The sequence below is a fragment of the Chrysoperla carnea genome, chromosome 3 (assembly GCF_905475395.1).
Source record: "Chrysoperla carnea chromosome 3, inChrCarn1.1, whole genome shotgun sequence".
Taxonomy (NCBI): Eukaryota; Metazoa; Arthropoda; class Insecta; order Neuroptera; family Chrysopidae; genus Chrysoperla; species Chrysoperla carnea.
The window spans coordinates 92,854,332-92,869,300 of NC_058339.1; the positions used below are offsets into that span (position 1 = coordinate 92,854,332).

General features: G+C 28.7%; 1 protein-coding gene across 1 annotated transcript in view; it reads right to left on the reverse strand.

The window, feature by feature from the left end:
• LOC123296832 overlaps positions 1–13,453 on the reverse strand; it is a 59,475-nt gene extending 46,022 nt beyond the window's left edge. Inside the window, exon 1 of the mRNA XM_044878500.1 lies at positions 13,129–13,453. The gene's annotated coding sequence lies outside the window, so the exon portion shown is untranslated. The remainder of the gene's footprint in view (positions 1–13,128) is intronic.
• Between the last annotated feature and the right edge of the window lie 1,516 nt (positions 13,454–14,969).

Here is a 14,969-nt window from a genome sequence, read left to right on the forward strand (position 1 = left end):
TTTCTATTTCATAGTAGGGCGTCTGGTTGTCGCCATATTGAATTTTCATTACTGATATGATTAATAGCGCACGATAGCTTTCCAGTTGTACAATAATACAGATACAGATTGAAATTATTGACATTTATTTTATTCTTTTGTAAGATTTCTCTTAATAAAATAAAATATAAAAAAAAAATTTTCTTTAATAAAATAAAATTGTAACTTTGTTCTTTTTGTTTGTTTATGGGATATAATATTTATAATGAGTGTAAGTAGAAAAGGATCAAAGCACTAGCTTTTTCTATACTTTACACTCAGTGAAAACACCGATTTAAAAGAACAAAAATTTTTTTTGTACTTTGAAAGAACCTAATGTGAACGCCACAATAAATCAGTATACTGTAAATAATAAGTAAATAAAAATTTTTAATAACAATACTGTTTAAGGAAGAAGTTTTTATTATACTCAAAAGTAAAAAACAATTTTTTCTACGAATCTCTCATACACGACTATTTATAAAAAGTTGATATTTGGAATTGAATACCTCCAACTCTTACGAGAACGTCTTGTATGAGTGACTCATAGAAAAAATTACTTTTGAGTTAAATAAAAGCTTGTCCATTATTTTTCACTTAAAAGTAAAAAAATATACAGTGTATCGCATTTAAGATGAAGACATCCTCTTTATTTCGTTCTTTATAGTTTGAATTGAAATTTTTCACAGTCAAACAGGTCGAAATTTGAACCTTAAACTCAGCCTATTACAAATTAACAAATAGAGCCGATTCCGAATATTTTTTCTTAACGGCAACATGATTCGAAAATATTTTCTTAGCATTCGATCGAGTCGTTTCTAGTCATTCGAGTTTTTAATTTTTTATAATGCTGGGAAGTCATTTGTGTGGACTTCAAGGGTCGCACCAGACTTGTTTATTTATTAGTTTTATATGGAGGTAATAATTTTAAGAGGAGCTTGTGTGTATTTGTACACAATGAATATGTTTGAACTTACATATTCTATACACACCTTAATTCAAACAAATAGAGAGCTAAAACAGAACGAACGTAGCTCCTGGAATCACCACTCATTGTAATTCAAGCACATAGAGACAATGTGTTTTTTCATTGAGTACCAATATTATCGTTTGTATTTTTACACATTATTGATTAAATCTTATCCATTCAATTTATTTATTAATGAAGCTGAAAATTATACAAACAAATTAAAAATCAATTGAACAAAAGGCAAAAGCAAATAATGAATATCTATTCGCGTCATGCATGTGTGTTTTATTTCATGGAGTTACTATAGTAACACGACACACTAATTTATCAATAATTGTTTGAACATATAAGTCTATGGATTTAATATATGTTTTACATACGATTTTTTGGAAAATGGACACAAACATATATAAGTTTTATAACAAAACTATTTTCATTTTTTAAAACTGTGTTTTAAACTGTTTTTAACTTTGCAGAAGAGAAACGAAAATGCCCGACAAAAAAAATGTTCGTAGAAGATCTTGTTACGTCATAATGTTAGTTAAAAGTTGTATACAGTTTATACTATTCAATTAACATTATTACGTCACAACGATGTTTTACGAACATTTTATTTTTGTGGGGCGTTTACGTTTCTCTTTTGAAAAGTTCTTTTAAAATTGCCTGAAACTTTAAAAATATTTTTGTTATAAAACTTAATTATGATCTTTCAATTTTTGTTGTCAAAGAAAAATTTGGTTCAAAATCTCAATTAGGTACCAAGGAATAATGATAGCTAGAAGGTTAGTGCTATCGTATAGAAATGAACCCATCAATTTTTCATTTAACACACCAAACTTTTGTGGCCTTCTAACTACGCTTCTGTGAAACAAACATTGTATGTAATATTAAAGAAAGAAAATTTGAAATAATGTGTGTTATATGGCTTATGATAAATCATTTGTGAAAAAAGGAAACGATTATATGAATGTCGAAGAAAAAATAAACACAAAAATACAACAAAGATTTATATTTATATATATTTTTGTACGGTGTTGTTAACATTGATGAAAAAAAGATAAATTTTTACAAAAGAAACACATATTTTTTGGTTTAAATTATTTATACCTCAAATATATTTGTCAAAATATATATATAAAAGAAGCTTTTTTTATTTACCTAAAACGCAATAAACAAGCGAGAAAAATAAAAAGAAATTTATCGCTTTAAGCTATTCAAAAGCCAGCGCGTTTGTGTAACTCCATAAACAAAAAATATAAACAAGCCGTGGACCGATTCCCGTGAATCCCTTGACGTCCACACGAAGAACTTCCCAGTATAATAAAAAAGTTTAAAAATTAAAAAAATAAAAACTCGCTGGACTCGATCGAATGTTATGGAATTCTTTTCGGATCCTACTGCCTTTAATAAGCTTCGATCAGCACCCCAACAAAGTCGATATGCATCGGTCAGGAAAATGTTTAAGAAACTCTCACTGGGCTCGAAACGACTCGACCGAATGTTATGAAATTCTTTTCGGATTATTTTATAGTTCAATGACTCAATAGCAGTGCTACCAGCTTTCAATTCTCAATAATTCATTCAATTTGAACAAAATTGTTTCTTTGTAAGAAAATTTATACAGATCTTTTACCTAAGAGTGCCTAGATTCCGCAGAATACATAAACATACATAAAACAACTTTCTAATTTAAAGTGTTCATCTATCGATTACCAGATATGAAATAGAGTGAGCTTTTCATTGAGCTTGAAAACCATTTTAAACTTTAAAAAAAACATCCTGTATATAAGAGTTGATACATAAAATAATCTGTATATTTGTATGTAAGTCACGTTTGATTCGCGTGCGAAATAACTGTGAGCAACCTGAACGCAGTTAATAAACATTAAATATATATATTTGTATACTAGCTGACCCGGCCTCAGCTATAATACAAACAATTAATATTATACATAAATAAGAATAAATAGATTTATTAATATTTCTATGTCAAATAACATACAAATAAAGTGACAATTGTATAATATTTCGTACAGAATTTCGAGTATTAGAATTGTTTTGTATTAAAAAAAAAAAAGAGAACAAGAGATGTCGTGGGACACTTGGTAGGAAATCTGATCCTTTCCTCCCACCGTACGTTATAAATGTAGCGCTTAATTTTTTATATAGAAGATATTTTTCTGAAAATTAGATGAAAATTATGAGTAAAATTTTTTGATGAATACCCATGAATACCAATATTGATGCTTTTAGATTTAGAGAAAATCACTTTTGGAAGAAATGACAAACAAATGCCGTTCAATTCATCTTTTTTAATATATATTTTATTGAAAAACGAGACGCTTGTTAATCTAATATATAAAATTCACGTGTCACAGTTTTCGTTGCCATACTCCTCCGAAACGGCTTGACCGATTTTGATGAAATTTTGTGTGCATATTGGGTAGGCCTGAGAATCGGCCAACATCTATTTTTCATCCCCCTAAATGTTAGGGGTAGTCCACCCCTAAATTTTTTTTTTTATTTTTTAGACAAAATTTTTAATTTCTCTTTTTTTATGATACAACATACAAAAATACATACAATCCTCAATTTTCACCCTTCTACGATCAACCCTTATTTTTTAATAGCCATTTTAGTAATTTAATCATTTTTCCTCTCCGGTCGAAAACTGATCAATCGTCATTTAATTAGTTATCCCCGCCAGATGTCTACAGGTGTCACTTCTGACCCAGTAAACAGCAAGGAGTAGGGATGAAAACGAAGCCGGCATGAGCCGGCGGAAGCTGGCATGCTCTCGAGTGGGTAAACCATCCAGTTTGTTTGTGTTAGCTAAGGATGGACTAACAAAAAATATTGTTCACGCTATAGCATTAAGAGATTGATATTGTTTAATAGTGTTACTGTCGTAATTGTTTAATTATTAATGATATATAATTTTAAGGAATAAATTATAATACCTTAAAAATAATGTTTGCCTTTTGTTATTTTTATATTCCCTCATCGTTCACAGCGCTTCATGCTTATTTCACGCATATACCACATTCTTACATACATACAATATACACATTCTAACATACATACATACTTACAATAAGTAAGCTATTTTTTGTCTACACTAGAAATTACTAGGAAATTATTTATATGGCAAAACAACGTTTGCCGGGTCAGCTAGTCTTTATATAAAATTGACCTTATCACTGCATAGTATAAAACAAAGTCGCTTTCTCTGTCCCTATGTCCCTTTGTATGCTTAAATCTTTGAAACTACGCAACGGATTTTGATGCGATTTTTTTTAATAGATAGAGTGATTCAAGAGGAAGGTTTATATGTATAATAACATCCATTAAATAGTGGGGAAGTACTGCTATTTTTGAGGTTAATAGTTAAAAATGTAAAAAGTAAATAAGTAAAAATGTAGTGTATGAATTTAGATATTCCAAAGATAGCAGGAAATCTTCATGGTATAGGGAAAGGGGATATATTGTTTTACTCCAAATTTAACGCGTGCGGGCCACGGGCAGTAATGAATAAATCAAAACTACTGGATCGATTTTAATCACATAGGCTATATATTTTATACCCGTGCGAAGCCAGAGCGGGACGCTATGTTTTTATATACAACGTTCACAGTTTTTCTGTAGTGTATTTAGTATCAGCATTGCACCCGTGCGAAGCCGGGGCGGGTCGCTAGTTACATAATAAAACATCTACAAAATTTCATTGAAATCGTTTGCTTGAGTGTTTTCGGTGGTTAGCGTAAACGAACATCGTGACATTAGATTTTTATATAGTTATAAAGATATATTATGCTTTCTTTATTCGTTTTATATAATGTTTGACAATGTTTAATGTTCATATATATCTTGATAGATGCTTTAAAATACTTATTATCTACCAACCTACCTTCCTACCAACCTAGTAATATATGAATAGTTAAAACGAAAAACAATACTAGAAAGAGACGTTAAACGTAGGTACTACAAGTAAAAACAAACAATTGACTGAGTTAATTGTTGAAATACCATGTATAGACAGTGTTGATTACGCAATCGTTTATTTTTTCACATCATGTAAGTAAAGTGAGTACATGTCACACACACATGCGACTGATTTTCCCATATAATACATATTCGAATCAAATTTGCACCCTCACGGGGGAACAGTGATGTTTAAGAAAAAATGTTTCAAACAAAAGTTGTTTATTTTTTTATAAGAAACATTTACGAACTCGATCTCACTTTTTAGGACAAACAAACAGACAGACAACCGGAAAGGGACTGATTAGGTGATTTTATGAACACCTATACCAAAATTTTGTTCATAGCATCAATATTTTTAAGTGTACTTGGGACTAAACTTAATATACCTTGATATATTTAATATATACATGGTATAATAATGTATTTTAATAATAAATGAATGTTGTAGAGTTGTATTTCATTTTCTAGACATCTAATATATCACTTAAACAACACACTTAAACAATGCAAGGAAATTAAAATAACTTTACAAACAAAGAAGTTTATAATCCTGTCAATAACACAGATTTTTTTTCATTTTCAATGCCGTTCTGGCACAAAGCTTTCTTACGGATTTAAAATAAAAATATGAAGAAACTTTTATAGAAAGTTTTTTTTTATAACGTGTAACAGCGAGTTGAAGCAACCGGGAAATTTGAAGAGTAAAAACTGTGCTCATCAAAACTTTATCATATATGAATTGTTTAACTAAATGCATATGTGACTGACACTACATGCAAAAGAAAATTGCAGGCGAGAAATTGTTTTTAAACTATGAGTATTTTCCTCTATGCAAGTTTTATGATTTTAAATTGTATTTGGGATTAAATTACATAAAACCAATTATCAGAAAATGCTGAAATAAAGAACTTTAGTATTTAAAACCAAATTTATTAGGAAAAATTCGTGACTGACACTACCGTCACTTTCGATTGCAAAATAATTATATTTTATTTGGCAAACTTCAAAACCATTTTAAAGATATAAAAATGTACTAAAATGCTATAAATTAATTTCAATTTTAACGTTCTTATAAACACTACTGTCCATTGTATTCTGGTTTCTTAAGCGATTTACTTTCTTCTATTTAGTAGTCTTGAGAATTGAAAATTAGCAACACTGATTGATTATATAGGTGCTTGAAGTCTTCAACCAATTCAATTTTTTGTTTGACGTGAAATTGTAAGCTAACTTGGAACACTTTTTTATCATTTTAAGAATTTTCTTATTATTTTATCTTTGAAGTTACGCAAGAGATCGAAAGACAAATAAATATCTATCAGACATAATAAATATACAAGTTTCTAAGAAAAATAAACGATTTTATTGTGAAGTTCAATTTCATATCAAATCATCATTATATAAGTATTAGTACAGATATTCTATTTATCTCTTTTAATATTAAAATGAATAAAGAATAATCCGACAGACAGATACACTTACAAAAGAAAACAATTATACAGAATATTACATGTACAGAGTGAGCCATTCTAATCTATACACCTAAATATCTCGTTTTGTAGTTAACCAATAAAAAAATAATTTAAACAAAAGATATAGAATTTGATTGAATATATCTCATGTTCTGGCAATTAGATTGGAGCTAGTTCTTCGGGATGAATAGTCAATTTAACAATTTTTGTTTAAAACATTTTTTCGAAAAACGTTAGCTTTTGAAGGAAATTTGACCTAAAAATAGGTCATGGTACACTTTTTCATGGAATCATGCTTCGAATAATTTCTTTACAATAGCTATATTTTCTATTAGAAGAAAATTCGCTAAAAACAAAATATATAAACATTTAGTAAATCGTCTTTTAATTACAGAAGTGAAATTTAAATTTTATAAAATTTATTTCTTATAATTAATGGTATAAAAAGGCAGCCGCAAGTCACAAGAGAATTTAAGAGAATTTCATATTTTATGCCTAAAATTATTTCTCATCAATTACGTTTTTTTTTGTTTTGTTGTTAAAACATCCCAAAGCAATTTTATTTTTTAAAAGTAATAAATTGATATAAAAACATTTTCATGATCATTTGCATTACAACAGAATATAGTCAGTCCTATTGTATTCTTGTATACAGTATGTTTCTTAAGTAATTACAAAAAATTAAAGAATCTATGGTTTTTTGGAACTATATTCCTTATCGCATATTATAATTTGGTTGCTGGTTAGGAGGTAAAACCAAAAAATGTGTGCCCTCAAAATCCGATGATGTTACCTAGAAAATTAAAACTGTTTTAATCGATTCAGCTTGCCATGAATTTTGAAAATAATTTACAATTTGTCAATTTAAATTTTTTATCCAAAATTTATGTTTTTCATTCAAATAAATGAGTTGTGAGTTATCAGAAAAAGTTAAACATAATAGAAATTATTTCAAGTAAGAATAGTGAAATTTTATGTTTAAGCATAGTAAATATCTTGATCAAGCTAAATGAAGGTAGTGTACGCATATATTGGGTTGACTACTAAATCTGAAGTATGTCTTTTTTAAGCAAATATTACAATTAATTCATAAAGTATAGTAGCTTTAATATTTAATTCTTTAAACAATAAAACTAATATTTGACTTCTTAAATTAATACTTTTAATTTTAAGAATTACCAATGCAAGGAAACGCTAACAGTATCGTTAGGGCTAAAAATTTGAAAAAACCCTTTTATAAGACACTAATCCAGGAAGGTAGCGTACCAGAAAACTAATATTTATAATTAATTACTCATGCAGTTATTTGTATTATTAAATAATTTTTATCTTGTTGTATATTTTTCATTTTTTTTTTTAATTGTTTTATAGCAAATCGACTACAAGTACATTGAATATTTAAAAAAATTGACGGAAGAAAAAAGCTCAAAATGATCATGTTCAAAATTGAACATGTGCGTAATCAATCATTGAAACCAGCAAAAAAATCAAAGCAAATCTGTCTCGAAGCCGAAGATATGATAGGAACACAGTTCAACCAAGTGTCCCACGACATCTCTCGTTTATTTCGCTTGTTTATATTAAACATTTGTAACTCTTTACATAAAACAGCATGTAATATGTAAGTGTAGATAAGTTAAAGTTTTAAAATGTCCAATGGGTTGGTTTTTTTTATATTCTTGAAGTTATGTATTATGATGAACATTTCATTGAATAAAGGTTTTATTTTCAATTTCATCTGATTAAAATTTACGTGTTGTTACTGATGATATGGTAAGTAAGTGGTAAGTTGGTAAGTAAAGTGTGTAACTTCAGCCATTCCAATAAAAACACATAACTTTTTATTTCATTGTAATTTGTTTGTTGACATGAATCACGATAATAAATTTATTATGTATGTTATTATATTATTTTATTTCAACAAATTATTCAGTTGCCAATTTGTTAAACAATTCAAATCATTTGTCTTATTGATTTACTTCAACTTATATATAAATACTAGCCGTCCCGTGCGGAATACCACTTCCGCAGTTACTGTAGCCCCTGAAATTTCGTGGGAAAGAGATGAAAAAAGTCAAAAGTTCTTTAATTAATATTAGATGAACATGTAATATAAATAGCAATTATATGTCTAGAGTATTAAGAGAGCATCTGTATTGCTTAGTAAACTTATTCTTTAAATATCAATTTAGGATATTTTTTTCGTACAAATTATTTGTCTAGCGTGTTTTTAGTACATTTTTGGACCGTGAGTATATTTTTTGTCCAACCTCGATATAACAAGCTTGAAAATGAGAGGTGAATCATGGAATTTGATCAAAGAATAAGAAAGATTAGAGTAAGACAGAAAAAAACTTACTAGAGTAATAATATATAAGATATTTGTATATAACTAGCAGTATCCCGCCCGCTTCGTTGGACAATCTCATTTATTCTCCCGTGCATAACACTTGAAATATATGTTACTTTTTATTTGTGCGTGTTTTCTTTCGACTAAATACATACCTACATATAATAATCTACTGTAGTTATGGCTGGACCATTATGGCTAATATCTCGTATCTTGTCTAATATCTCCAATCAAAAAATAACTTGTTAACTTGCTAACAAAAGTTGCAGAGTTTGATACGGGACATCATGTTTTGACATCAGATTGAGTGCTATTGACAAATTTTTTAAGTCACATTTCTTCCGAGGGCTAACGATTTTCGAAAAAATGTTTTAGAGAAAAAATGTATGCTATTCAAGGAACCTGAAAAACTACGTCCAATCTGATATCAATCTGTGACTTTTGTTTAAGCTCCCTTTTGATTAGTTAACTACGAAACGAGCTGTAATATATTAAAATGGTCCATCGCGCTTAGTCTACAGCCTTCCTCGATAAATGCGGTATCCAAAACCAAAAGAATTTTTTAATTCGAATCAATAATTCCTAAGATTAGCGCGTTAAACAAAACAAACAAGCAAACAAACAAACAAAGTCTTCAGCTTTATTATATTAGTTAAGATAAAAAAAATTACCTATATATAGACTTATAAAGAAAGTAATGTCTTCGAAAATCATGTTTTTAATACAGCACGCAGACAATTGAGAGGATAAGAACTGGTTTTTTTATGAACAGGACCAAAATGTTCTCAATAAATTGTTTGAAAGATAAGGTTTATTTATTTATTCATTCTGAATTTTATCATTGTGCAATGTTAAAGACCCTGAGCTCATAATGCTCATAATAAGCGAAATTTCTTTGATTATTTTGGTAAGCTATATGTACGGTGGCTAAAAACAAGCTTGGTAAGAAAAATGAGGTTTTAACCTTGACTTTCGTAAATATCGAGTTCAGAAATCCAAATAAAATTTTTTATTTTTAAGGATTTTAAAAAACCATTACCAAAAATAATCATTTAAGGACTCCCAAAAAAACGAATGCATGAAAAATTTGACTTACATATCAAATTTGGAAGCTGTATTCTGTTAGAACTTGAGAAAATTAAATGAAAATAAATTCTATAGGACTTTTGTTTCGTTAGCTATAGACTCGTGTACCTATTATTAAAGAAAGATTTATTACAATATTCAAATTTATTTCTATCTATAAAATGATTAAACTTGTTTTTCTTGTGTTTTTGATAAAATTATTTATTCTGTGTAAAAGGTTATTTACATTAAAAAAATTTAATCAATTATATTTTAAATGAACACATCATTTAAAAAAAAAAAAAAAAAAAAAAAAAAAGTTATAAAAAAAATTAAACACTTCTATTTGCAGACAAGAAATTCCAAATTTTTTTTTTAATCACGTTAATAGAATGAAAGTTATTCAAATTGTCTAATATTTTAAAATAATTCAATTAGTAGCATTTACATAATCAATAAATTATAGCCTTCCTGTTAAAAATTAGCAGCAGAGAATTTTGCAAACTTAATCCCGTATGAAGAAAAGTTTCTATTCAGAAATTCGAGAAATTTTTATTTTTTCCTCTCAAATATTTAAAAAAAAATTATACCCTAATTTAATATTAAATTAGCAGACATGTTGAATGAATTTCTCAACTATTCCATATTGATAAAATAAAAAAGAGCGAGAAATGTCGTGGGACACCTGGTAAGAGGTATATTCCTTTTGTAACTTCTTACATTATAAATGTAGTGCTTATTTTTTTATTTACAAGATATTTTTTTCAAAATTTAAGGTTTTAATTTTAGAAGTCAAATATTTCTTTTATTAAAGAATTTAATTTTAGCTACTTTTACTTTTTATGAATTAATTGTAATATTAGTTTAGAAAAGACATACTTTTCATTTAGTAGTCAACCCAATATGCATATATATTACCTACATTTTTTTTCCTTGTACTTTACATTTTCGTTATTATCTTTAACTTCCGATAACTCACTTTCACAACTCAGTTCTTTAAATGAAAAAAAACATAAAATTTCGACAAAAAAATACAAATTGACAAATTATAAAAATATTTTGGCATATTCTCAAAATTAATGGCAAGCTGAATCGATTGAAAAAGTTTTAGTTTCCTTGGTGATCTAGATGAAAATGTCGTTTTATTTTTTGTTACACTTTTGGTTTTACCTCTCAACTTGCAAACAAATCATAACGATAACGTGCGATAAGGAACATAGTTTCAAAATTTCAAATACGTTATTCGACTGCAATGTATTTGTGATCAGTATGAAACAACTACTCGCAGTTGTTCTTCTGAGAGAGAAATTTTCCTTGATAATTTTCATTTACCGACTTGATTACTATTCTATTAATATCTAAAAACTTGAAACGAAATCACTATGCGTTCTATTTTAGTATAAGGAGGAGAAGAAATAAAGATATATTCGAACAAAACATGTAGGTACTGCAAAACAAATAAAGGATTTGTTCGAAATAGAGTAGAGAAAACATATTATATAGAAACAATTGTGATAAATAAATCAAATGTAAAAGCTGATGATATACGATGCTCGCTAGAATAGTTGCGTTGGTTGAAATAAAGTATCATACAGCAAGGTAACAATAGCTGACGGGATATAAGTGATATTCGATGCTGATATATTTGTTCTATATAACTAAACATTGTATCTAAGCATATATTTAGGATTTAGTATTTACACAAATCCTTGTTTATAATAATTATATTTATACAGAGCCAGATTACTCCAGCCGCTGATCCAGTTTTCGTGGCCGATTCATTTCCATGAAAACTATCTATGGTTTTCGGTGTATTCTTGAAATATGGTGCAGTAACTTTTTATTTAATTTAATTTATTTAATGCTTTCTTTTTTTAACTAAAGAAATTAAAAAAAAGGTTTTATAAGTTTCACCACTATGTGTGTGTGTCTCTCTGTCGGCCTGTGGCATCGTAGCGCCTAAACGAATGAACCGATTTTAATTGTTTTTGTTTCCGAAAGGTAATTTTATGGAGAGTGTTCTTAGCTATATTTCATAAAATTTGTCGGGGGCTTTTAAAATTTGGTAAATAATAATTTCAAAAATATTATTTACAATAAAATTAATTGAAAAATTTCGGGGGCAAACCGGGAAATTAACACTTTTTTTAAGACATTTTCGCTTCCATTTCGGGTTGCAAAGAAACTAGAAAACTGTACGGTGTATCATGCAATACCCAAATATTATCAAGATGTTTCACAGGTTAAAAATCATGAAATTTTACGAAAAAATTACATGTTATTTGTTTAAACGTTTGTTAAGAGCTTAAAATAAAAATATCAATAATTAAATTAGCGAATTAGTCGCTTCAATCATCAAAATGAAACAGTAGCTTACAAATGACATAATTTAAATACGATGGCCTCCTGTTCTATATGATTTATAGTCTTGTTGGGTATGAAAAGCATAAAAGATTCACTGTATTATATTATTTTTGGATAATAACAATGTATGAGCTTTGAGCATGATAACAATGTTTGACTAAAAAGCTCAACATTTTTGTATAGGTAGACTTTGACTCAAAGAATATTGTGGCATTTTTATAAAGAATCACTTTCTAATTTAAAGTGTTCATCTAATGTTTACCAATCAGAGTAAGGTTTTAAACTTCACGATCGAATTCAATATTTGTATAAGATGTAAGGCTTTGAAACTAACAAACAAGAAAATAATTTTTTTAAATAACGAGAGGTGTTGTGGGACACTCGGTAGGTACTATATTCATTTCGTACTTTACTTTTTTTATTTACAAGACATTTTTCTGAAAATTTAAGGTATTAATAAGTCAAATACTTTTTTGATTCTTTAAAGAATTGAATTTTATAGCTACTTTTTGTTTTGACTGTGTGAATTAACTGTAATATTAATTTAAAAACAACATAATTCTGTTTTAGTAGTCAACCTAATATGTGCTCTTATTACGTTTGGTTTGATCAGGATATTTATTATGACATAACATAAAAATTTGCTTGTACTTACTTTAAATTACCTCTGTTCTTTTTTAACATCTGATGAAATGATAAAACATAAAATTTTGACAAAAAATACAAATTGACAATTTTTAAAAATATTTTCTGAAAATTCATAGCAAGCTGAATCGATTTAAAAAGTTTTAGGTTCCTAGGTAAACTAGATGAAAATGGTCGATTTTTGGTGTCATTTTTTTTTGGTTGAACGATATGTAAGGAAGATAGTTCCAAAAAAAATTTGTTAAAAAAAAAATTCTTACCACCAAAAACTAAATAGAAATTAATCCAAAACCGTTTAAAATTCACAAAAAAGAATCAAACACAAAAACATACAAAAAAAAAAAACACTTTGGAGCGCGGATTCTTCGCGTAAAACTATTTTGTTGAAACAAAAAACCACAACTATTATTGACAATATATGTAGATAGTGTTAACAAAAAAACAAAAACTAATAACAATGAAGGAGTATCACGACCTCTTGATAGAGTCTTGACTACACACAGGACCTGATGTTTGGCCTGGCTCACTTGGACATCGCAAAATTAAATTATAGCGGTCCTCAAGAGTGTCGGCTACCTTGCTATCTACCAGGTACATTGTATTCAATGAAGAAAAACAGTAAACATAGTCAAGTAGACATAGTCAAGACAAAAAAAAATTGTACAAGGTCTTCAATTTATGTATTTTATTTTTGATTATTTTAATTGATTAGCTATAGCTATTCATAATTAATATTTTAACACCTAAAGTGGTTCGGTTGTTTGAGCAAGTACGATGAATGTTCATTTTTTTAAACGATAAATGGTAGTACAAAGCCCTTTGATCACAATAAACACAATTTTGAGGACTCTTGCAGTGCAAAATTTTGAATTATTTCATTTTAAATTGTGATTTTTGACACAGTATCTTATGGAGCTGGCCAAACTGGGAACCACCATGACTCCCACTCAAGAAAAGCTTGCGAGGATGCCATACCAAGAAGGTCTTAACAGATTAGGAGATAATCTGAAAAACCAACAATTAAAGGCATGGACCAGCTACGAGGGGGGGGGGGAAATCGCCAAAAGCCTGTAGGGTGAAACTCGCTCGGTAACAGAGCCGAGGAGATCTTGAAACTAAACAGAGCTGATATTAGAGTCATCGTAGAGTTACTGACAGGGCATGATAACCTGAACAAGTTCCAACATCAGATTGGAAAAGACTATCTCCCGCGTGTGACAGATGCGGAGGAAACTCAGAAGAAACATCGATCCACTTTCTCTGTTACTGCCCGGCGCTCATACAGCAGCGAAGGAAATGGTTTGGTCCGGCCATAGTCGAACCAGAAGAAATTAGGAAACTCAGCGTTAGGCAGATTCTAGGTTTCAGTACATCAGTTGGTTATAATAGCCACTGAAAAGCGTAGCGGGGATAGAGTACAAGGGTCTATTTGGATAGGTGCTCTGAACCATTGCTTCGAGGCCCGATGCTCGAGCATGGCCCGCGAACCTCCATGCCCATACCCCATATCCATCTTATAGAAAAACTCACAGGAATGTTAATTGTACAAAAGTTGATCGGTAAATGAGTTCCAAAAAAGTTTTACTCATAAAAGAAAATTTATGAAAAAAAAAACAATACCTTACAGCGTTTTCCAAAAAGAAAACATAAAAAAAACTTTGGTTTTCGACGCTTTTTCGATATTAAAATTGCCTACTTTACGCTATTTTCATAGCATTTTCTTACATTTACGTCATACAAATTGCCTAACTGACTAGTTACGTGACAGCCGAACCACTTTAAGTTTTAAATAGAAAGTAAAAACACAATATGTGTAACGTATTATTATTAAAAACACTTAAATGATTTTATCGAAAAAAAAAACAGATATTAACAAAATATTTTTTTAAATGTCAAGTTTTTATTTTAATTAGTTTCCTAATGTCGAGAAAAATAGTCTTTATGGGTCTAAAATGAAGAATAAAGAAAGTTATTCCAAATTTCAGAAAACAGGACAAAACAAATAATTGGCTGAATGAATTGTTGAAATACCCTGTATACAGAAAGTCTTGAATGATAGTACTTACATTTTTTTCTTTAATTGGAAAAGTATGAAAAATGA